This window comes from Gymnoscopelus braueri (assembly GCF_963280865.1).
Source record: "Gymnoscopelus braueri genome assembly, chromosome: 13".
Classification (NCBI taxonomy): domain Eukaryota; kingdom Metazoa; phylum Chordata; class Actinopteri; order Myctophiformes; family Myctophidae; genus Gymnoscopelus; species Gymnoscopelus braueri.
In genome coordinates, this window is record NC_137615.1 from 16,447,988 (window position 1) to 16,472,907 (window position 24,920).

A 24,920-nucleotide genomic window follows, 5' to 3' on the forward strand; every position below is an offset into this window, starting at 1 on the left:
GGACAGGCTTGTACTGTAAATATCATTGCACTGACAGGTTGGTGTTTGGAGATTTTTAAATAAAAAAACAACAATGCTTTCTTGGGCAGTTGTACAATTTTTTGGAGCCTTGAGCCTTGAGACAGCTATTTCAAACGGTCTTCCACAATGTGTATTGCGTGAAAGAGGGCTGGCACTGAACTGTTCATTTTGTCAGTCATAAACATAGTTCACTATGTATCTAATGACGGATGAAGCATGACATTTGTACAGTAGACCCCTACTTTCTTTCTCCTACAGTAGACGTGACTGGATTTTCAAAATAGTTCTTTCTTTATTCCTAATGAGCACCCGAGTACCTTTGAGTATTAAGAGATGTCTGATAAACAAACAGTTCTATCACAATCTTACGTAATTAAGTCCAAGGGACTAGGACTGGCATACTGGCAATACTGTATCCATTTTCGATAAGAACACTTCAGGAAGCATAAATGAATAATTTACAGAGTCCCAGACTAACTTCCTTCAGGCTCTGTAACTTTGGAGAATCACACTGGTGCTGACCCACGCTAACACTAATGAGACTATTCTTTACAGTATGAGTGGAGCATTAGGAGCCATGAAGAAAGACAAAAGTGTGAGAGGAAATTAGATTGATTGATTGACTGATTAATTGACACAAAGCACATGCACCAACAACCTCAAGCACTTTACTGTTGCGCTTTGCTGTTACATGCACATGCAGTATGCCAGTGAATGGCATTTGACGATTTGTGCATGTGTGTGTATGCTATAGCAACCTTCAAACACCCCCTGTGACAATAACTAAATGTTTATGAGATGTACAAACTGCAGAACCGCTGAATTATGAAAGGGCCTCTGCGATCGCTACACCATTTCTGCTGTTGCCTTGCGTGTATCGTACTCTCTCCCCTGCATGTCGTGCTCTTATGGACGTGTTTATGTCCACTAATCCCCTACGCCACTCTGTCATCAGCCTGGAGTTTATCAAACATGGGTCGAAGTGGAGAGAGTTGTCACACACAGTGACAAGGCTGCAGAGCTATTTAAACTAACAACAGAAGAGCATAGAGCAAAACCATAACGAATCGTAACCCGCATTTTAAACACGCAAGGTGCTCAAGAGCACATTCTCATTCGCAGCAATGGCCCGGTGAAGAAAGTGACGTGAGTGGAGTTTACAGCCAGATACGGATCAGTAGAGGATCATCACACGCACATTCTATAAGTGCTGGACTGAGATGTTCAGAAGGCCTGCACGGTACATTATGCTCCTACAACATATTTACTACTAAACAGACGTTGAGGAGTTTTGTCCGTTCATAGTACATTCACATGTTAAATGAAAGGGATTTGACTTGTATGTCTACACTTCTTTGCAGTTGGCTAAAATCACCATGACACAGAAGATGAGAGATAACGATGTGTACTTTTTTCTTTTTTTTAACCCATTAAACTGAGGCAGATTCTACAAAAGCCTTCTATCTAAATCAGCAGTTCTCACACTTTCAAGATCTTTCAAAAATGTTCGAAAATAGCAGAGGTGCAAGCTCGCAGTGACGCGCTGTGAGCTTGTACATCTGCTATTTTTGAATAGCCAATGCATTCGAATAGTCAAATCTAAAATGACACCCGGTTTTAATGGGTTAAGTTGGAGTATATGCATCTCTCCATGTAGGTGAATCCAAAGTATGGGCATACAACTGCCATATCTATAGATCTTCCCCATAGGTGACATGATGAACAAAATGCACAGTGAATTACTGGGTCCATTTGCACACTCTCAGAGATAGATTGACACTCAGGATTTTGCGGTGTGCTATATCGGGCTATCCCATTACCCAGGTATCCTAGCTACAGGAAAATTCACTACCATACACACACATACACACGCAGTCGCGCGCGGGCGCACACACACACACACACACACACACACACACACACACACACACACACACACACACACACACACACACACACACACACACACACACACACACACTGTGGTCCTGGATGGCTGTTGAAGTTTCATATTTAAGGGTTTAGAAACTACAGTATAACTCGCCACCATCAGACAGACATCAGGAAGGACGTCTATTCCATCTGGGGTACATATCGCTAGGGGTCCATCTAGGAAGGAAGCGGTTGAGATGCCTTCAAGCAAACAGTGAATGTACTATGCAGAGACCCCCTCCCATGTTCTCCACCGGGGAAAAAAACATTAAATAGATTGAGGTTGTTTGTCTCGTTCAGTTAGGTCCCACAGTCCCAAGTCTTTTCTTATCTCTCTCTATTCCTCTTCAATGTGTGCACAGACTGCACACTCCATTTCCCTCGTAGCGACAGCATCATCTCTGATCTAAATGAACTTGGATTTCTTGGAACTTGGAACAATACTTATCAGTGTTTCCATCACTATAAATACACATTATTCTATCTCTCTCTCTCTCTCTCTCTCTCTCTCTCTCTCTCTCACGCACGCACGCACGCACGCACGCACGCACGCACGCACGCACGCACGCACGCACGCACGCACGCACGCACGCACGCACGCACGCACACACACACACACACACACACACACACACACACACACACACACCACACCACACCACACCACAACACAACACAACACAACACAACACAACACAACACACACACACACACACACACAGCTTTGGCATGTTGGGACATCATTACCTAGATTCTGCCTGCAGTGCTGAGCTGTGCAATGCTACAAAAATAATCTGGTTCTGTCTGTGACAACCAGGACGCTAGTTTGCTCAGACTACTCCTGTATGTTTTTGTGTTGAAAGGTGATGCATTTCTCGCCCACTTGTTGATCTCTGTTCCAGGCGCTGCAGGAAAACAAATGGCACCTCAGTGCAGCTAATCTGGTGGATTCATCAACACAAGGGCACAGCTGGCTATAGGGCAGGGCAGGGGTTCCCAAAGTTTTTAAAAGGGGGGGGGGGCTGCTTCATAGCGGGCTGCTGAACACAATGCCCAGCCTGGGCAATCCATGTCTGTGTGTCTCTGCTAATCATAGGCACCGCTCAGGGGCGCTGGAAGTCATTTATTCCAAGCGGGGCTGGGCCACATTTTTTTCCCACGATTTTTTTCCACATTTTTAAATTTTTTTCACCTTTTTCAACAAATATTTTATTCTCCAAAGTTAAATACATAATTGTTTTAATATATAAGTGTGTATATAGACTTTAAAAATTATATATATTTGTTTAATAATAAAAATAAAAAATAAAAACATTTTTGTTTTAAAATCTATTTTTTTTCTTTCTCTTCCCCACCACCAGGGGTGCTGCAGCACCCTCAGCACCCCACTTCCAGCATCCCTGGCACCGCTGGACTGTTTGGCGTGAGACTTTGCACGCACACTCCCAGTAGGCCAAGGAAGAACATTCACCCCAAATCCTCAGTGTTCATATAACTCAAATGACACATTTGAACAAACAGGCACACGTACACATGTGTACTCCCACAAAAAGGGTCAACTGTGAACCACTTCTGGATGAGGAAGTTATTACAGTGTGTTCAGTTCAGTCTGCATTGGAGAAGCAGAACATACTGTACAGCTGACCCATGAGACCAACTGGGCACTTGGTGGTCCTGGTTTTGTTGTAGCTCGTCTCATTAGACAGGACAGACATACAGTGTTATTGTTTCTCTTATCTGCTGTCTGTACATTGTAAAAGGACACAGCTCTGCCTCTTTCCTCTCATTACTGAGGGGAAAACATAAATAAATGCAGTGCCGTGCTGACATTCTAATCAATGCAGCGCTGACATTCTAATTAATTCACTCGTGAGAGACTCTGACGCAACAGAAGTCCGATATTTTATCAATTTACATACAATTTACAATTTAGGCATTTAGCAGACACCTGTATCCACCTGATTTACAAATGAGCCCTAGTCAACAAATGACAGGGTCAAGTAGAGTGCAAATAAAATGATTATAATAAAGTAACATACTGTAGCATTAATCTAAACATCAATAAGATAGGCTACTTAATATGTGTGGTCAATCTTTCTATCATGTCATGAAATGGAGAGAACTGGAGTTAGAGAGAGAAACCAACTATTTTAGTGTGTCAGTATGTGTGTGTGTGTGTGTGTGCAGTTTGTGTATGTGTGCAGATCGTATCGTCTGGATGTGTCATAATAGTATCAGCTCTGCAATCATGTGAATTCGGCACAAACAAGTCTGGTACACTCTTTTGCAGCCATTTTAGGTCAACATGCAATGAGCACGGAACAATCCTGTCTGCACTTTTAATTTAACTTTACGCCATAAGTGAATTAACTCTCTGGATTTTGTCATGATGAGCTAATGTAATCAGCAAACATCAGAGACTAATTGGGCAGTAAAACAGATGTGAACACTTGCACGTGCTAGCACTTGCACACAAAAGCATACTACGTGAGCGTGCACACGAGACACAAACAACAGATCCATCACCCTCAAGCTCAGTGTCAGTACACAGAACTACTAGAACACCATTACTTTAAAGCACCGATGACACTAGTGTGTGGGGTCAACGGGAAGTCAAACGCTTTCTATAGAATACTGCATCCCAGGAGAAATATTGTACCCTAGAGGGCTAAAATAAGGCGTTTTAAACTGTTCCTCTTTTTGCAGGAGACCCTCTGGAACCCCCTCATGGACCCCTGGGGGCCCGAGGACCCCACTTTGAGAACCATTGTTCTAGGGATGAGAGCCTGGCCTGGCGGACTGGAAGCTCACAAAAGGCATGTGGAATTGGGGGGGGGGGGTGTCTTTTATGAAAAAAAAAAAAAAAGCAGATCTACAAGTCTACAAGTCGATCTGCTATTTTCGAATAGCCAAAAATAAAATAGGCCTCAAGTGTTTAAACTGTTACTCATTTTGCTGGGGACCACCTCAAGGACCTCTGGGATTCCCCGGACCCCAGTTTGAGACCAACGATCTTAGAAAAAAGATGAGGAGTAACTGTAGAAAATGCCCTCCTGCCAACTGTTAAACGTCTATCCATCTGATCCTAATACTTTGACTGGTATTCTGATGTCTGAGCGCTAGCCCGCCAACCAGCAAACATAGCCTGCAAACGCAACAGTAACTATTCAGAAACAGGTAGGCACATTCAGCCTGTTGTTACTCGGGTACGAAGCGGAGGTGTCGAGAACGGGAAATGAGAGCTCTTCATCCTATCCTAAATCCTCAGAGGTTTGACAGCATTCAATAAAAGGCCAATGTGCTGGTGGTAAGTCATCTTCCTCTCCAATATGAATTATGGTACCAATCATCATGGTACTGAATGAGCACTTGGCAAAAATCCCCAGACTCTCCTTATCGAACACCAGAAGCCTCAAATGGGTATTTTTATGTACCACTTTTCCCATTTTTCAGTATTTGTTGCTGTCGGGTGGAAACCTCATATGTCCCAAACTGTTACTTTTCATGATTTAAGTAAAGAATTGTGACGTGTTTTGAGCTTGCAGATTGGCTATTTTTGCTACTTTTGTGACACAGTAGTTTGATTAAGTAGGGCAGATAAAGTAGGGCATTAATTTACGGGGGGGGTTATGTTTTAAAATGCTAAAATATGGAGATAAGAGACGATGTATTACTTTGCTTAAATTACCTCCAATCTCAGAGACGCGGGTGCGTAGGCAGGGATCAAACGTAGAGAATAAAATAAAATGACCCGCACACCGTCTGCACTTGCACAATAGGAACAATTGTATTTAAGCAACGTTTAAGAATTTTAGGCAAGAAGAAGGTCTGTGTGACCGAAACGTTGCTTAAATAAAATTGTTCCTAGTGTGCAGTTGGTGTGCCGGTTATTTTATTCTCAGTGTTAAGTGAAGCAAAAAGATCAAAATGACCTAAGAAATACTATTTGGTTTCGATAACCTTGAGGACTTGAGCTGGATTATTGAAAGCCCATATTTGATGCATCAAAGCTTTTACTGTGTTTGTGAAGTTGCTCAAGGCTCCAAGCATCTGACGAAAATCCAAGAATGCAGTTTTCTGAGCATAGATGACTCATGGCCATCTATGCTCGTGCATCAAGACATGTGAGTAACGGTAGTGAGTGTTGGAACATATAGTACAGACAGTACTGCATATGCCAGTGGTTTTCAACCTTTTCAGACCGTGACCCCCCGATATAATAATAATAATAATCATATTTGAACTGGGGACCCCTCACCCTGATAAGCACTTGCAACGTAGGAGTTCAGGCATACATTTTTCGCTTCCACAGATAAATATTGTGAAAATAGTAGATCTACGTTGTGAGCTTGTAAATCTGCTATTTTCAAAATCTTTGCCTCTGTATTACAATTTCGCCAATGTTTGACCAGTTTTTATAGTATAGTTTGTTGATGACTTTTGATGCAGTAATGGTATTTTTCTTCTTTCTTTTTGAGGTATTAAAAAGGTTTAATAAGTTCTTAAACTGTCACTTCACTGTCGTCAGGGGACCGCCACAAAATCATGTGGGGACCCGACCCACAGGTTGAGAACCACTGGTATATGCCACAAGTTTCTTGCAACAGAAGCCACGCCACAGACTGTGGTAGCATTATAGTATATAGTATAATAGGAAAAAGGGTGTGATGCAGTATTTCCCTCAGTAAGCTAGTACAAAACACTGGCTTGGGGTAATGGAGTGATCAAATATGAAGAGATTTCCGCTTTCTATTCATGAGGTTGAATCAGCTAACCGCCGGCCTTGAGATTAAAGAGCAAGACTGCTGAATTGGAATATATTTCCTTTTTCCAATGCTGATCAAAACTTCTTTTGTGCTTGAGAGATCAAGCAAACCGCTGAAATCAACACTACAACTTATGGATGGATGGTGCTGGCCTGTCAGAGTAACTCAGATCGTATCAGCGTTGACATCAGCAAGTGGTGTATGTGTTATGGTCACCCCTCCCGTTTTTATGTGATTACTACAGACTGGCAGTTGAATGAAGTCGGGAGATCAGTCGGTTGGACGGTGTGAAAAAAGGTTGCTGAATGCACCTGAGAGCCGACACCGACAGACGGCTGCTATGGTGCTATAAACAGCCTATATGGCTTGATGTCTTTTTCAACAACAAGCCCGCTGCTATCTGGCGGTCGAAAGCTGACCGAGCGAAGCTTCCCTACAACTTGCGACCCGACGCGTCAGTGTACCCACTAACCAGTGCCCGCTCAACAGCAGACTTTCGGCAACAGACGCTTTACAACACTTTACCGCCACCGACGTCGGCGCGGTGGAGACCTACCTTTAGAGGCGGACCAATGCCAGATATTTGGGTCCTAGACCACCAATAACCAATATTTTGACCAGTATTTGGTCCCAAAAAAAAATGGATCAATTTGAAAATCTTTTTTTTTTGTCATTGTATAAAATTATGGGGACACTTTTGAAAACGTTTGAAATCTTTGGGCTAATGCCATGCCCAAAGTAGGAAGGCCAGGTTGAAAGTGAAGAAAAAACGTCAAATAATGGCCGATATATCGGCCAATACAACAGTCTGTCTCTAGTGTGTGTTTGTGTGTAGATGTATGTGTGTATGTGTATATACATGTTTGTGTGTAGGTGTAGATGTATGTGTGTATGTGTATATACATGTATGTGTAACCTCCACACACTGTGTTGTGTGTGTGGATAGAGGTCAATGTCCCCCGCTGTGTACACAGCACCTGAGGGTCCATGTCCATGTCCATGTCCACCCCCCCCCCCCCCCACACACACACACACACACACAGGTCCTAAACACACTGACCTCAGCACTCCAGTTGGTGACGCAGGCTGGCATGTTGTTTTTCAACTCCTGGTAAAATTTACATCATGGAAAACTGGATAGAAAAGGATGAAGGATACTGAGGCAAACGCACAAAGTTCTGTCTGATTGTTGATCATGTGACAACATGACAGCTGATCATCAAGTTGAAAATAAATAACCCATTAAAACCGGGAAAGCATTTGTGTAACCACTTTAACCATTATTTTATATTTGGCTATTAACAAATAGCAGATATACAAGCTCAAAGTGCATCACTTGTAGTTCTGCTATTTATTGAAAAATCTTAAAAATGTGTGCAAATCTTTAAATATATATATCTTAAAGAAATATTTTAAAGAAAGAGCTTCTGGGGGTTCCTAGAACAAAATATTTTGAGATGGGGATGCCGATTACATATAATTTAGGGGGTCCTTGACATGAAAAAGTTTGAGCACCACTGACGAACGAACTAACGTGCACACAAGAACAAGTGAGCGCGCGCACACACACACACACACACACACACACACACACACACACACACACACACACACACACACACACACACACACACACACACACACACACACACACACACACACTTTAGCCAGATTCATGTATAATTACAAGTAAGACGTGCGAACGCTGGAAGCGAACGCAGATTGACTGTGGCTGCTATATTTCAACCACACTGTAGTAGTGCACTCTGCCGCACTCTGGAGGCTGTATACAGGCAGTGCAGCTGCTGGCATTTCAGCACGGAGTTTCGAGTCACATGGGGGCGCGAGCCAATGAGAGCGTGAACACAGACGGAGACACACACGGAGACACACACACACAACCCAAGCACGGTGACATAGTAAGCTCCACTTGGTCGCAGGCGCGGCTTCGCCGCGCCTCCTTCCGCGTTCGCAAATACATTTGCAATTTCACATTATTCCCATGATTTCCCAGTTTTGCCTAGATATGTAAAAATGACAAATGCTAGAAAAAAGAGAGATGCAATATCTTGTAGTTTCATGCCATTATGGATACACTTTCATAACTGTTAGCACAGTAAATAGACCTGCAAGCCATTTTCTCATAGCTTTGTGAGCATGTTGAGTGTTTGTGTATACAGCTTCGAGGTGCATTTTGTATTACATGTATTGACTTAAGGTTAAAGGAGTAGTTCACCCCAAAAATGACTTATTTTTTATAAATTACACACCCCATGAAGCCTTGAATTCATGGAGATCTTTTTAGTTCTTGTTGCATTCCTAAGCCAATAATTTGATAACCGGTGGAGTCTACTGAGTCTCCTATTGACCGATGACCCGGTCATCAAATTATTGGCTTAGGAATTCGACAAAAATGAGTTCAAGGCTTCATGCTGTACGTAACTGATAGAAAATAAGTAATTTTTTGGGTGAACTATTCCTTTAAGGAGCTTACATAAAGTAGTGAAATCTCTCTCTTTTTGGTCAGAATACAACTCATCTCCTATTCGTTGTGTACACTCACTCACTTCTTCTAATTCTACTGTAAAGTTGACAAAGTAAGGAAAACATGAGCCTTCATTGAAAGGTGAACAAGGCAACAGCTCTAACTGGACACATCATTTGTCTTAAGCTATGTATAAAAGTTACCCCTTTGGCACAATCACCGCAATGCGACCTAAAGCTTGTGGTGGCAAAGGAATGGTTACGACAATTTCCAGCTGAGCAGTTGCTTATAGAGTGGCTGTTGTTTGTGCTCTGTACTGTGATAATAGGTTTTGTTGGGAAGCAAAGAGGAACTCCACTTGTCCTTCGACCCCACACACACACAGTAAGAGAGGAGGGAGTATTTTGAGTGCCGCACCAACATACCGTAGATCTGAAGAAAAAAAAACATGCAATGCTCAATACCTTTATCTCCTCTACGGTTTACAAAGCGCCAGTGGTGGAAAGTAACTAGGTACATGTACTCAAGTACTGTACTTAAGTACAATTTTGAGGTACTTTTACTTTACTGGAGTATTTACTATTTTCTATACTTTTACTTCTACTCCGCTTCATCTCAGAGACAAATATAGTACTTTTAACTCCACTACAATTATTTGAAAACTTTAGTTACTAATTTAGTTACTTTTGTAGATTTTGATTATTATTGCAAAACACACTAACCACTTAAGTTGTATATATATTTTGGCCATTTGAAAATAGATCAAAATAGATCCACAAGCTCACAATGTGAGTCGCATTGTAAGCTTGTAGGGTCGGCTATTTAGAAAAAAATATATATATATACAAAATACATTTACATTCTGCACAATGAGTACTTTTACTTTGGGTACTTTAAGTATATTTTATTTTGATGCCGATACTTTTCTACTTTTACTGTAGTAAAGTACATTTTGAATGCGGGACTTCTTCTTGTAACAGAGTATATCTACATTTCAGTATTGATACTTTTACTTGAGAAAAACATGTGAGTCACTGGTACCAACATTCCGTAGATCTGAAGAATCTACGCAATGGCTCAAAACCTCTATCTCCTCTAGGGTTTACAAAGCGCTCCGGGGAAAAGCTAAATCTTGCTGTGTTCATCTGTCTTTTCAATCTGCCCCGGTGGTTTTGTGGCTGTTATAGTTATCGATTCTTTTTTGATCTCCACCTTTTTGTATTTCCATCCCCAGTTCCACCTCTCATCTTACACAGATGTACCACAGTGTTCACTGGATTGGAGAGTCTGAGTTATAACAGTACAGTACAGTACAGCAGTGATTTCAAAACTTGGGGTCGGGACCCCCAGGGTGGTCCCCAAATTATTTTGGGGCGGTCCCCAGGTTAGCTTAATGTGCAACATTGTTTTGTCACTCAAGACTCAACAGTAAACCAACATGCAGTATAAGTATATACAGGGTATCTGCACATTTCTTAAGTTGCAATTTAATGACTTTTTAGACCTTTTTTAATAACAAATTGGCCAAATTGTCAAATATAACGTAAGAAAGAGGCAAACATTGTGAAAATAGCCGATTTTCAAGCTCACAACGCCTCACAGTGCGAGGCATTGTGAGCTTGTAGTTCGGCTATTTTCCACAATATTTATCTGTGGAACCGAGTCAAATCAAATGTAAAGCCTACAATTCGAAGAGCTTGTCAGGGTGGGGGAGAGCGTGGTGGGGGGGGTCCCCAGTTCAAATTATTTTGGGGGGTCGCGGCCTGAAAGGTTTGGGAACCCTTGCAGTACAGTACAGTACAATACAGTACAGCACAGTACAATACAGTGCATATGGGTCAAGAGTATTATTCCAATTAACTCCAATCAAGTTACGGTATATTGGTCTGTGTAGGCCGGTTCCTTAGCAAGTAATCATATAAGCCACCCTGAGACTGATGGTGTAATTCATCCTGAAGTAGTGCAATGGGGTCAGAGGTTCCCAAACAGTGGGTCGGGACCCATTTGTGGGTCGCGGACGAATTGTTATGGGTCGCGAGTAAGTATCCCCTTTTTTTCCTTTCCTGCTACAAAAAAAAGAAATACATATACTTTTTTTTTTTTTTTTTTTTGTAAAAAAAATTTGAAAATCTAATTTATATAAAAATAAAAATAAATACTAGTGAAAATCGAAGATCTACAAGCTCACAACGCGCCGTGAAATCAAATTTCTCGAAAAAAGAAAAAAACATTTAAGAAGTAGTGAAAATAGAAGATCTACAAGCTCACAACGCGCCGCAAAGCGACGCGTTGCGAACTTGTAGATCCGCTATTTTCACTAGTTTGGGTCCTGACCGTCCCGTCTATTTTCTCTTTTGGGTCTTCAGCTAAAAGGTTTGGGAACCACTGCTAGGTTATTCTAGTCATGATGACCCTTTTAGAATGGAGCTACAGTATCTCAGTCAATCTACTATGCCTTTAGCACCAATGAAATCTAATAGGCAGAGTCAAGAATGCTATAAATCCCTTCCTGCTTGTTCAGTTCCCTCAGTTAGGATTTCTTAGAAGTTAAGAGGAAAGAAAGACCCATAAATATAAATATGAACATTTGAGGTTGAAGGAATTACTGTATTGGCTGAGTGCTCTCCTTCTCTCTCAGTATAGTTGATCTTATGCAAGAGAGCTGATTTGGTATTCAAATATGAAACTGAAAATTGCAGAGTTGGATAGAAAATGGCATAGAATAGAACAGCAAAGAACACATATTTTCTACGCATTAACACCATGAGGACAACAATAATAACAACTCTGTGCGTGTGTGTGTGTGTGTGTGTGTGTGTGTAATTTTTTTTGTGCAAAAATAGCAGATGTAGAAGCTTGCAGCGCGTCACGAAGCTTGTAAAAAAAAAAAAAGAACTTGAAAGTGTGAGAACTACTGATTTAGAAGGCATTTGTAGAAACGGCCTCAGGAAAAAAAGGATGGGGCCAAGTATAGAGCCCTGGGGGACCCCAGTCAATGAAGTTAAGCCCTGATTATCTCTGTCCCTAGTGAGTGTAGTAGCTTTCGTTTTGGGGCTTTAAGTGATTATCTTAACACAGGAAGGACGTGTTCCAGAATTACATCACTTTAGAGTAGTGATGTGCGGGTCGGGTTTTTTCATGACCCGCCCCGCCCCAACCCGCGACGGAACGCGACCCGCCTCAACCCGCCCCGCGAACCCATATATAAATCTATGGCTCAACCCGCCCCGCGACCCGCGGTGGGAATATATATATATATTATATAGCGCTCTTTTAAGTACCCAAAGTCCCTTTAAATGTCTACAGTAGCACAACATTGTCATGGGCTGAATAAACAAGCATGTTGGTCAAAATAGGGGTTTTTTTTTTTTTTTTCGTGGAGAGCGGCTGACCCGCTCACCCTCAGCCCGCATAATTTTCTCTGAAATCCTGACTCGACCTACCCGCGCCGCGGGTTGACCCGCGGGTCCCGCGGGTTACGGGTCGACCCGCTCATCACTACTTTAGAGGCTGTTACCCAACGGCAAAACCCTTAACAAGAACACGGAAATGCAATGGAGGATAATTTCTCTTCAACGTTTCTCTCCAAAGAACTGCACATTTTGTTTCCGCAATATAATAAGAGCGCTCCTTTGGGAAGTTGATGTTCTGGGGGGCTGATCATAGATCTGACGGCCTTATTATTCTGAAGTCCCAATAGTCCGAATAATGTTACAGTAGGTTAGGGTTAGAGTTAGGCTTAGTTATAATGCGTACCGTCAGACCAGTGGTACTTCAGAATACCGGGCCATGTTCTCTGATTCAGATGCAAAACACACACAAGCATGCATGCACATGCATACACACGCGCGCGCACGCACACATGAAAGCACGCACGCACGCACACTCTACTATACAGTACAGTACAGTACAATCTGATTATCTCCCCTGTGGGATTCAAGGCTCATTGGTTCTTTGCCCCAGAGATTCAGCAGTGGAATAAATCCTCATTTATAATCCGTATTACAACGGTGTTGCTTGGCGAAAATAACAGATTTTCTAGCTAACAAGCTTGTTAGTTATAGAATGTCAGACATCTACTTCCAGAAGTTCTAAGCCTCGTCTGCTTCAAAGGAACTACAGCCACACTGTCCATTAAGATAATGGCGTAATGAGGCTACCTCCAGTAGCATGTTGTGAATGTATGTAAACTCGCTTCAATTTCTACATACCTGATGGCATGATCAAAAACAAACTTGAATGAAAATGCAAATTCACTAACAGCTGTCCAATATACAGCTTCAGCAACTGATAAATGTTTTGGTTTGTTTTTACCATAGGTTTCAAATTGCTCCGAATGGCAGCCAGGCTACATTCAGGCTGCTCGCTTTTCAGCCCTCCTCAGCATAGGAAGCGTTTAGTTTGACACAGGAGGTAGATGCCAAATAGAATTTTTTTTGGGCTGCAACTATCGGTTATCTTCATAGCGATTGGTTCATCAAATATTAATAAGAAAAGTAATTTCTGGGATATATTGTACAGCAGTGATATTCAACTGGCGGCCCTGTTCCAATGTTAAATTAAATGTCAATATTTTGTATTATATGGTTGGTTGTACAGGATGACCATTTTGAATGTTTTTCTTAACCATTAACTGAAGCTTGTAAATGGTTAATCAACCATTAACAGATAAGAATAAAATGTAGGCTATTTAGGACGGAGGAATATTAGTGACTCACTCAGGGTCCAAAATGAACACAGTAGTAGTGCATTTGCAGTCAAGACACTGCTACAGGAACCCAAATGCGGGTAAATGTAAGTCACCCATAAGAAAATCACTTTGGTCAAATTGTTAAAGTAGCTCACTTCATATGTACTTAAGCATCTGGTGTTAAAATATGTATTAACTCATTTCCTGCCATGGACGCATACAGTCGTTCTATTAAATACTCCACTTGCCCACCAAGATGCATAAAGTCGTTCTATTATCAATATTTCACATTCCACAAGGGGCACCCTAACAAAGCTTTGGGATGATCCATCGTCACTCAGAGAAGAAGTATGTGGATGTGACGTCATTCTACCTTGGCGGTGGGTGATGTTTTAAGTATCAAAAGTAGAAGTATCGGGGTGCCTGCTAGCCTCCCGGTCCAGGCACATACCACATAGACTGGTGATCCAGTCTTACAGTGTGTTGGGGGTTCGACTCCCGATCCCGACAGTGTTTGCTGTGTGTCACCCATCTCTCTCCCTATTTCCTGTCAGCCTACTGTCCTCTTAAATAAAGGCAGAAAAAGCCCCAGAAATATCTTAAAAAAAAAAAAAAAAAAGTATAAAGACCTTTTCATGGTACAAAGAAACAAAACAGCCGGAAATGTTGTCTACGTCCATGCCTCGAACTACTTTCAATGTAGCTTTCAAGTAGTTCGGCAATTATTATTATTATTTTCACCATGTCACTACAAACCACAACAGGGATTTGGAGTGCAGTTCATCCATCACAAACCATGGAGTTCAGCAGCCTGACAGCAGGCGGCGCAGACTTTTCTGGCTCTTCCTGAACACACCTGTGGATTATACCAGGACAATTACTTGGACTTTAGCCCCCCCTCGGACACACCTGTGGACTACACCAGGTACAAATGACTTTTTGTTGCACTCCCTCATGGAGCTACATGCGGATTATACTAGGGTCAGTCCACTCTAGGTGGACACGCACTGACCTTTTGCACCTTAATCCCTTGTATAACGCACTGACTTTTTTTGGGTCTTTTTATTGTGCTCCTTTTCCTCTAAGCACCTTAACGTCCTTTGTCTATCATGCACAGTATAAGTATAACATGCACAGTATACAATACATTGCTGCTATGCTCAGGCACCTTAGTTTAGTTTTTTAGTTTTTTTATTATCTCAGGTAATTTGTAAATATGTAGATAACTTGTCTGGCCTTCTGTTGCTCTCTTGTTTTTGATCTCCTTCCCACCTGCCCCCCACCCTCTTCTTCTCCCCCCCCCCCCTCTTCTTTCTATGGAAACTAACGTTGCGATGGGAACGATGTACAAAAAAGAATTTCACCCACTTTTTTACCTTGTAAACCTGTGATGTGACAATAAAACTGATTCTGATTCTGATTCTGATTCCATCCATTTTGTAACTATTTCTGAGTTTTGAGTGGATGTTGTTAACTAAACCAAAGAATTTATTCTCCTTATGCATCCATTATGCATTGTCCATCTTCCATCTTTGCCATCTTCATCCACTTCAAATACATCATAAGACCTTGTACTCTTATCACCCGGGTGCTCAAAACAAACAAAATGAAAAATCCTTTCATTCATACGAACATGTAAACACTTCACCTCCATGGTCCCCAATAATCTTTTTACAAAGATGCTTCCATGCCAGGGACCCGTGCACAGAACATACTGAAATATCTACTTCCTATTTTCTTAATATCAAAATCTAAGCCTGTGCACTATAAAGGACTGACACAGAAATATTCCTCTCAAACATCAAAATGCATGGATGCAGTATGAAGCAGGCCCTAATAAGTTACCATAATGGACATAATGTGTCCATTATTGTGTCCAATCGCACCTATAGCACACAACAAGCAGTTAAACGGTTTTGTTGTCACGGTCTTGTGGCCCCTGACTTCAAGTCATTTTACAATTGTGGCCCCCTGCCTAATCTAGTTGAATAGCCCTGTATATTTTTTAATATGTGTTCACAAATCAATGGCAAAATATTTTTTATCAATCTTTTTTACAATCGACTAAATTCATTGATCGTAACCACTTATACAGTAAAATGGTAAATGGTAAATATAATGGTAAAAATTGCGTAAATAGCTTATCTACAAGGTCACAATGCATCACATGGCGACATATTGTGCGCTTGTAGATCTGCTATTTTGGAAAATCAATAATCTTATAAAAATCTATTATTGTTTTATAATAGATTAAATCGATCACTTAGATTAAATGCTGCACCTCTTAATTCATTTTGCCATTTTGTCCCAGAGAGCAGAACAGGCATCATCACAACACTGCCTGGATCTAGTGGTGTAAGGCAGGGGTTTTCAACTGATTTTGACCCAGGGACCACCATCCTGACTAAGAGCAACCTGGGGACCACCACTATTGTGCGTGTTGGGTCCATCATAGACCCACCCCACACAATAGTGGTGGGGGGGTTCATGCACCACAGGGAGCTGGAGAAAATAGCTATAATATCAATATAATATCTAATCAAATACAGTGATTTTGTTTGAATATGATGGAATATGATTAAGGATTACTGTGATTATGGTAAGCTCACATTTCATATCACACACACACCATACAGTAAGACCTCCTGTAAGTTATTAAGACTGCCAGAGTATTTTCATAAAGTACTCCCCCATTGCCAGCAATTTTCGTGTTTTTTTATTTTTATATTTTGAAAATGTTCATGAAAATAATTTATCAGACTGTTTTTTAAAGACGCAGCACAAATCCGCCACTAGAGAGCAGCACATGACAGCTTGATCAGCTCCTTGGGTCACTGGCAGCCTTCTTGAGAGATTAGACAGTGAAATGCATCAAAACGGATGTGACGTGGGCTCATATTGTCCGATTGGCCAAAATTACGATGTGATACACGACGGCGATGACTGATCGTCACCCAGACCATAGATTATAGAAGAGAACCTGTCCGTTCGTTTGTTATGCCCTGTGAAAAAACGTTTGTTTACCTATTATGGACGAAAATGACCGGGGAAAAAGAATCAAAAACCGGAAACGGAACCCAGGTCATGAAACCGGATGCAGATGTGGGTGAAGTAAGTGGAACTCGAAAATAACATTGAATATTAAGCAGCATAGCGCAATCAGAGATTAAACAATGAACGCGCATCCAACGCGTCAAACGCGTCGATGGCGTGGGTGGATTAAGTAGCAATTGACGCGTTTTCGAGTCAATGGCGTTTATAGAGTTAAAAGTAAAAAATAAAAAATAAAGTTTAACCGGTCCACCGGTTGAAAACCCCTGGTGTAAAGTAACTACATTAAGTACATTTACTCGAGTACTGTACTTAAGTACAATTTTGAGGTATTTTTACTCAACTTTTTTCATTTTTTTCTCTCGAATTTTCAGTACTTTTACTTCTACTCCACTACATGTCAGAGGCAAATGTTATACTTTTACTCCACTACAATTATTTGAAAACTTTACTAGTTACTTTGTAGATTTTGATTATTATTACAAAACATACATTAACCACTTCAACCCTATATGAACATTTTGGCCATTTGAAAATAGGGTCCATTTGGTTCCATTTGTACACTCTCAAAGTTACAGACCTGTAATGGTCATTCAGGGGTAGCTCTTTATGTGTTTCGGGTAATATTATTGTCCGCTCATTTGCATGTCCATGGCAAAAAAAATAATTTTCACAAACATGTCCACCACAAGCCAGCATGGAGATGACCCCTGACCTGTTGCCTGCCAATAGATGCATAATGTAAAGTAGTATATGAATAGCCTATAGCTATGGGAATAAGCAAACAAACAGAATGGTATGCAATGCATGTACGTATATGCAGTACTATTGCATTGTTTATGGACACTATGTTCTTGCACAACCCTTCTTGCCTAGTAAGGCACGTTGTACTGTTGCCAGCTTGCCATACCCACTATTTGAAACGTATTAATTTCTTAGTTATTTACTTTATTTCAATTGTCTTTTGTCTCTATCTATACTGCTCTACCCATTGACACGACAACATTCTTTCCATCTTATCTTGAAAATCTCCTTATTTGTTGTATGTTTCAATAAAACATGACAGAATACTAAGTAGCTAAACCTTTTTCTTGTTATTTTAGTTTATTTGTCTACATGTGTCTGTGTACGAACTGCAGTGCACACACTTGTGTATTCTTATCTGCATGCACATCTGGACATTTGTATGTATGCATGTGATTCTGTGTGTGCATAGTGCATAGACAGTGTTTCTGTCACGACAGCACGTGTGTTCTACTGTATGTGTTTATGGCCCTATAAAAATCAGATATATAAATAATTACATTTTCTGTAGGAGATGAAGAGCTCTGCTTGAAGAGGTTTCATTAAAGTAGACTGACAGTTGCCTTTGCGACTTGCACACTGCGTGTGCTCGGGAAGATTTAATAAACTCACAGCTTATCCGTTTAAAGCAGCGCGTGCCTGAAGGGCGCGCAACGTAATCAGCTATCAAACAGAGGCCAGCAACGACATGGGAGTCAATGTCAATCGAATCAAGTCATGGCTGAAGCTTTCCTACCGTTAACAGGAAGGGATTGGTTCTGATCCTTCCCATTCAATTGTGTGTATAAACATTGGATTTGTACGTGCGTCTGTGTGCCTCTGTGTCTGGTCTGTGTGTAGGTGTGTGTATATGTATGCATACTGTGTATCGGCTGTGTGCTTGCATGCATGTGTGCCAACGTATGCTTTGTGCGTGTTTGTGTGCGAGGTGAGCATTACTGAGCTGGCACTGGCAGACACACATATGGCTGAGTGGAGCCCAGCAGCCGCGTCCAGACAGGGACAGGCCCTTATCGGCCCTCTGGCATTCGCTCTCTGGAAATACGGGCTGACAGCCTATTGTAGTGGAGGCTATTCTTAGACCTCCATGTCCATCAGAACGGGACCGTTTGAACCTGAGACCACGAAACCCACACAGGCCAGCTCTTTGTTCATGTGATGACCACTAAAAATGGCACACCTAATCGCACCTGGCAGGTCCATTTTTTACACGTAACCACTTAAGCCCCATATACGTAGTTAGTTGACCAGGGTTCCCCCAGGGTCTGAATTACTTTCATCCATGTTTCAGTCTCTCTTTCTACCGCTTTCTTTCTATCTCATCTATCAATCTGCCTGGGAATGAAACTGTCTGTCTGTCTGTCTGTCTGTCTGTCTGTCTGTCTGTCTGTCTGTCTGTCTGTCTGTCTGTCTGTCTGTCTGTCTGTCTGTCTGTCTGTCTGTCTGTCTGTCTGTCTGTCTGTCTGTCTGTCTGTCTGTCTGTCTGTCTGTCTGTCTGTCTGTCTGTCTGTCTGTCTGCCTGTCTGTCTGTCTGTCTGTCTGTCTGTCTGTCTGTCTGTCTGTCTCTCTCTCTCATTCTCTCTCAGGAAACCGTTAAAGCCCACAATATGAACCATCCAGTCCTCCTCTCTCAAAACATGAAACCAACAGAACCAGATAGACAGTGATGTATAGTTATGTGCAGGCGTGGTTAAATTCATGTTTTAAGCCTTGACTAAACAAACTGCTTCCATCTTTTCAGTGTTAAATATCTGATACGTTTGCTCTCTACATAATCAGTCTGGACCATCATCAACAATGTATTCATAACTGATGTGCAACTGGACTCAGTCAGACCATAAGCACCTTCACAGCATAACTGACCCCATGGGAATGCATCACACCTCTTTGATATTCTACAGGGCTCCCTCTTGTGTCAGTGTGTGACAACAAATAGTCAGTGACTTGACAACATGTTCCAGATCAGAGGTGCAGTGGAGCCAAAGAAAGCTTGCATTGCCTTGCAGACAGAGGTCTTCCTGAAGTGATCTCAGCAATTTAACCATGATCTCATGGTACTCTTTGCAGGGCGGTTTCTGTTCACAACAAGACTATGAATAGATTCCCTCTTTTCCTGTGATCTTCAGGTAGGCTACACCACCCAGTATGAGAAACGGTTGTAGCCAGCACGTAATTGTCTCCGCCAGGCCGAAGGCATGGCCGAGACTATGTTTTCGCCCCTGTCCGTCCGTCCATCTGTCCGTCCATTCGTGAGTGAGCGTGTCCGTCCGTCTGTGTACTGCTAATCTCCGGCACCAATTGGATCGACGTGAAACTGTGCACACACACTCCCTGGAGGCCAGAGAATTGGCTTGTTATAGCACCACCAGGAGGCAGATTTATGCAAAACATTTTTTTTTATATTATAGATTTTGTCCTAACATCACGCAAATCGGTACACATGATCTCTATAGTCATGTGATCAAGATAGATCTGTCTGATTTTTCATTTTCCATCCTAATTGGCTAAGATTGCCTTCCAAAGTTTGCAGGAGTGGCTCTTTTTGAACAAAATGCCTCAAGTCATGAACACAGCGTCCGATTGCCGTGAAACTTCACATTGGCCTGTTATAGCACCACCAGGAGACCGATTTATGCAAAATATAGTTTTTGCTATTACTCCTACATATTTTGTCCAAACATCGCGCAAACCGGTACACATAATCTCTATTGTCATGTCATCAAGACGGACCTGTCTGATCTTTCATATTTCATCCTGATTGGCTAAGATTGACTTTTACTACCTGACCTGGCGGAGACCTGCAGCTCATTTTTCTAGTTACTCATCTTATTACATCAGACAGTCAGACATAAACACACCAAACACACCAAATGATATAGAGAGAGACAGCGAATGAGAGAGAAAGATAATTATACAACGCGTGATGGCAAGACCAACATAATGGACCTGCAGGGCCATTTGGTTCCATTATTACACTCTCAATTATCTCAATTAAGACAGAGAAGTTTACTGAGTTTGAGGCTTAATTATAATCAATTAACCACTAGGCTTTTACAGTGAATGTTTACGAGAATCAAAACACCTATGTAATGCATTAACGAATACAACCCATAATCCTTCATTATAATTCAACAAAACAACATTTACATAAACATACATTAAAGCCTTCCCCTTGCTGACCGTAGCGCGGTGTTTGCAGAAGATTACACAGTTCATCATAAGGGCACTAAAGCCTGAGCTAATACTTATTTGTGTGTGGGTGTTGCACACTGAAAACAGCAGCTCTACAAGCTCACAACGCATCACAGCTTGACGCGTTGTGAGCTTGTAGATCTGCTATTTTCGGATGTACGACCTTAATGTGCGGTTTGCATGCATTGGAGTATCTGTGCAGGCTGGACTGCTAATGTTTGCAAATTAACTCAAAGACATACAGTATCGCATCGCAAATTAATCGAGTGTGCACCTGTATAAACAGGCCTAATGTGGCTGCGTCGACGGGGAACATGCATCACTGACAGTACATGACTGCAGCATATGTGCTACGGTGGCGAATATATTTGCTAAGTTAGTGTGGAGTGTGGAGTTTACCCGACAATAGTAACCATGAGTCCTATTATAGATGCACTCAGTGTAATGGAATATGACATGCTTGGGTGGACTGACTGTGCACTCTCACATACAGTACAATGTTCCATCCCAAGTGAATCTAATTGGAGAAAATGACTTTTCAGACAATTAACTCCTCCAAGAATTCTTATGATTATGTATTCAGTGATAGCGCATGACAGAGTTGCACTGGTTTCTCTGGCAGTGCTCTGTCTGTTAATGAAACAAAGGTTTTTGACAATTATATTTTTTGCTATCATACAGCTGATAACCCTTAAGATTAATATACTGTAGCCAATAATAAGAAGTTGAACACATTGGCCAGTATAGTTTACAACAGTGTGTAGACTCTACTGTTGCCTAGTGAAACGTGATCAAGAGCTGTCTTTGCATTTGGTACCATTCGTGCAGTGCACTGGTGGAGTTCACACTCTTGCAGTACATCCACCAAGACGAGTCATGTCAATCGAATGAACGACCTACGTACGTACGTACGTACATACTTACATACATACTGTATATATACATACATACTGTACATACATACACTTACAGAGATTCCTGGAATTTATAGATATTGGTATGAAGACTCAGTCACACCTCTATCTTGATGTTCTCAAATAAATGTGTGTCGTGTGGTGTGGTGTGTGGTCTCGCTGTAGGCTACTGCCTGAAATCAGCACCAGCAATGTCAAACATTTATACAAAGCTATCATAACAGACTCTTTTGCTCAGTAGAGAAAAACACTTCTGAATAGAAGGGTCATATCAGTTTTGAGGGGTTTCGCCAATGTTTTTTATCTTTGGTTTCAAGTCAGACCACTTCTGGTCTTGTGTGGTTTGGACTTGATCTGCTTTGGCTTTGACTCAATGAGGTGGTCTTGACTTGGCTACAGCCCAGCCCAGTCAATAGTATGTTGTGTTTTTGAAAGGGGGATTAATAGCCTGCATTTATTGGCTAACTGGGCTAATAGTCTGAACAATGTAATGAATGTAAGCTAAAATCTAATGATGTAGGCTAAAGAAGTTAAAGTCACTAGTTTCCCCTTTAAACTCAGTTAACAGAGGAAGCGTAAACATGTGCTGCTGGCTGAAAATTCAGCTGGGGGAAAAAAATGTCTTCTTTTGCCAAAAAACATTCAGATAGGCATATCAATTATTAGCTTTAATTTGATCTTTTGTAATATAGGCATATAGGGGTAAAGTTAAGCCTGTGTAAGTTAAGCTACTTTGTAAATAATGTGTCATCCAACTTGAGTTATTTTGATACAATTATTTTAATTGATAATAATATGTCTTTAACAACAATTGTAGGCTGTATATACATCATCTGCTGTAGGCTACTGAAACCATTGATTTCCGCAGCAGTGAGTGACTAACACATTATGTCCAAGAGTGATAGCTCTCAAAGTGGGGTCCGGAGGGTCCCCATCTAAATGTGTTAATATAGCATCACAATCATTTTAACCACTTTATCCATTTACATGTTGGCCAATCAAAATTAGCAGATAGCAGACAAAAATAGCAGACATCTTTTTCAAGTTCATCTTTTTGAACATTTTTGAAAAATCTTGAAAGTGTTTGGAAGATTTTGAAATTTGAATGCTTTAACACAAATTGTCTCTTGGGGGTCCCTGGCACAAAACATGTTCAGATGGGGGTCCGCGGCCAAATTACATATCAGTTTGAGGTTCCTTGACGTGAAAAAGTTTGAGATTCACTGCTATAAATGCCATAAGAAGCAACTGGTCCCCGATAAATAAATAAATACATAAATAAATAGTCCTCCTACCACTGACAGCATGAGGATCCGCTTGTTTCCCAGTCTCCCACGTTCACAACGGCTCATCTTCTGGGAGGCATTTCTCCTTTCAGCTGCGCGCTGCTGTAATCCAACTTTCAAAAGTATGACTACTGAAACGTGAAAGTGACAAACTGATCCAAACTCACGTATAGCTCTAATGTAAAGTGCAAAAAGCTTCGCTGCCTCTGTGTGTGTGTAACAGAGTGAAGAGAGACGCACTGTAGAGGAGCGGCTCTATCGGCTGGTGTTGTAGACCCACATGCGCTTCTTGCTCCCGTGTGTCTGTGACGTCACGAGAGGTCTGTACTCTACCGGAGAATTAAAATATTGTCTGAATTGAGGAAAGGTAAATTGCTGCATACAGGCTACAGCCCCCGCATCACCGCTGGTGATGTGTGTATACCTGTGTGTGTACCTCCTACCACCTCACTGCGCTTCTGTGTTAGCCTTGAATCAAGACTATCAAATGTATTTGATCGCGTCTTGACTTTTACTTTCGTATCTACGATTGTCTTGGCTAGCACCCCCCAGTCTGTCCTGCACTTTCACCAGTAAAGCCCGTACTTCTCCGTTCGTGTACAAAGACATATATAAGGTGCTTACCCGGTTTCCCCAAATGTTAACTCGCGCTTCGGAGTCTCTGTGCAATGTATTAGTCAGTATTTTCAATAGATGTGGGTCTTAATCCCGTCTGTGTCGGATTCTGTCGGAAGTTCCCTGTATTCCTCAATGGACGGTAGTGACAGGGCGCATCCGGTGAAAGCCGGAATTACACTCAATGTAAACAGGAAGCAAACGAGAGGGAACAAATTGCGTTCGGCCACAGACGGGATTAAAACACTTCTTTATTGAAAAATACGGACTAATACATTGAACAGACTTCGAAGCGTGAGGTAACTTTTGGGGCAACCGGGTAAGCACCTTATATATATTTGTGTGTACATGTACGGAGAAGTACGGGCTTTACTGGTGAAAGTGCAGGACGCACTGGGGGGTGCTACCCAAGACTATCGTAGATACGAAAGTAAAAGTCAGACTCGATAAAATACATCTATGATAGTCTTGATCCAAGGCTACTTCTGTGGATGTAACTGTTAAGGAGTGAAGAAGAGATAGGCACACAAGATTCATGGTTTCCTTGTGTGTGTGTGTGTGTGTGTGTGTGTGTGTGTGTGTGTGTGTGTGTGTGTGTGTGTGTGTGTGTGTGTGTGTGTGTGTGTGCGTGCATGCGTGCGTGCGTGCGTGCGTGTGTGTGTGTGTGTGTGTGTGTGTGTGCGCGCGCGCGTGCGCATGCACTTGTATGCATGTGTGTGCGCGTTTAATCCTGTAGATGGGGAGCTCAGCACAGCATGCATGAGCAGAGCATTTTTGCACATATTTCCCCATGAAACCTCCTATAGGTTTCCTATCATCATCACACCACATCAATAATTTGTTGATTCTTTCAGTGAGATATTAGACTCCCACTGGAATGTATTGTCCCTGCTGCTGTCAGCTGGCATCTCTGTGCCCCCTCTCCTGATCAAAGTGTTCCTTCTCGACCTTCTGTTCTCTTCTTTGGAGAACAGTCATGTTTTATGGAAACTATATGGAAATTTATGTAACGTATGTAACTTTATGGAATTATCTGCTTTATAATTGATTAATTGATTGATTGATTGGATACTTTATTAGTCAGAAATGTAATCAGCACCCGGTACAGTCAGATATTTAGGCTAAGAATAACACAAAAAGGTCCTGGGGACTTGTTTCCTTTGC

General features: G+C 41.6%; 1 protein-coding gene across 2 annotated transcripts in view; it reads right to left on the reverse strand.

Moving 5' to 3' along the window:
• gcgra (glucagon receptor a) overlaps positions 1 to 23,349 on the reverse strand; it is a 76,736-nt gene extending 53,387 nt beyond the window's left edge. For both annotated transcript variants that reach the window (XM_080446892.1, XM_080446890.1), the window contains exon 1: positions 23,151 to 23,349. The gene's annotated coding sequence lies outside the window, so the exon portion shown is untranslated. The remainder of the gene's footprint in view (positions 1 to 23,150) is intronic.
• Positions 23,350 to 24,920: the final 1,571 nt, after the last annotated feature.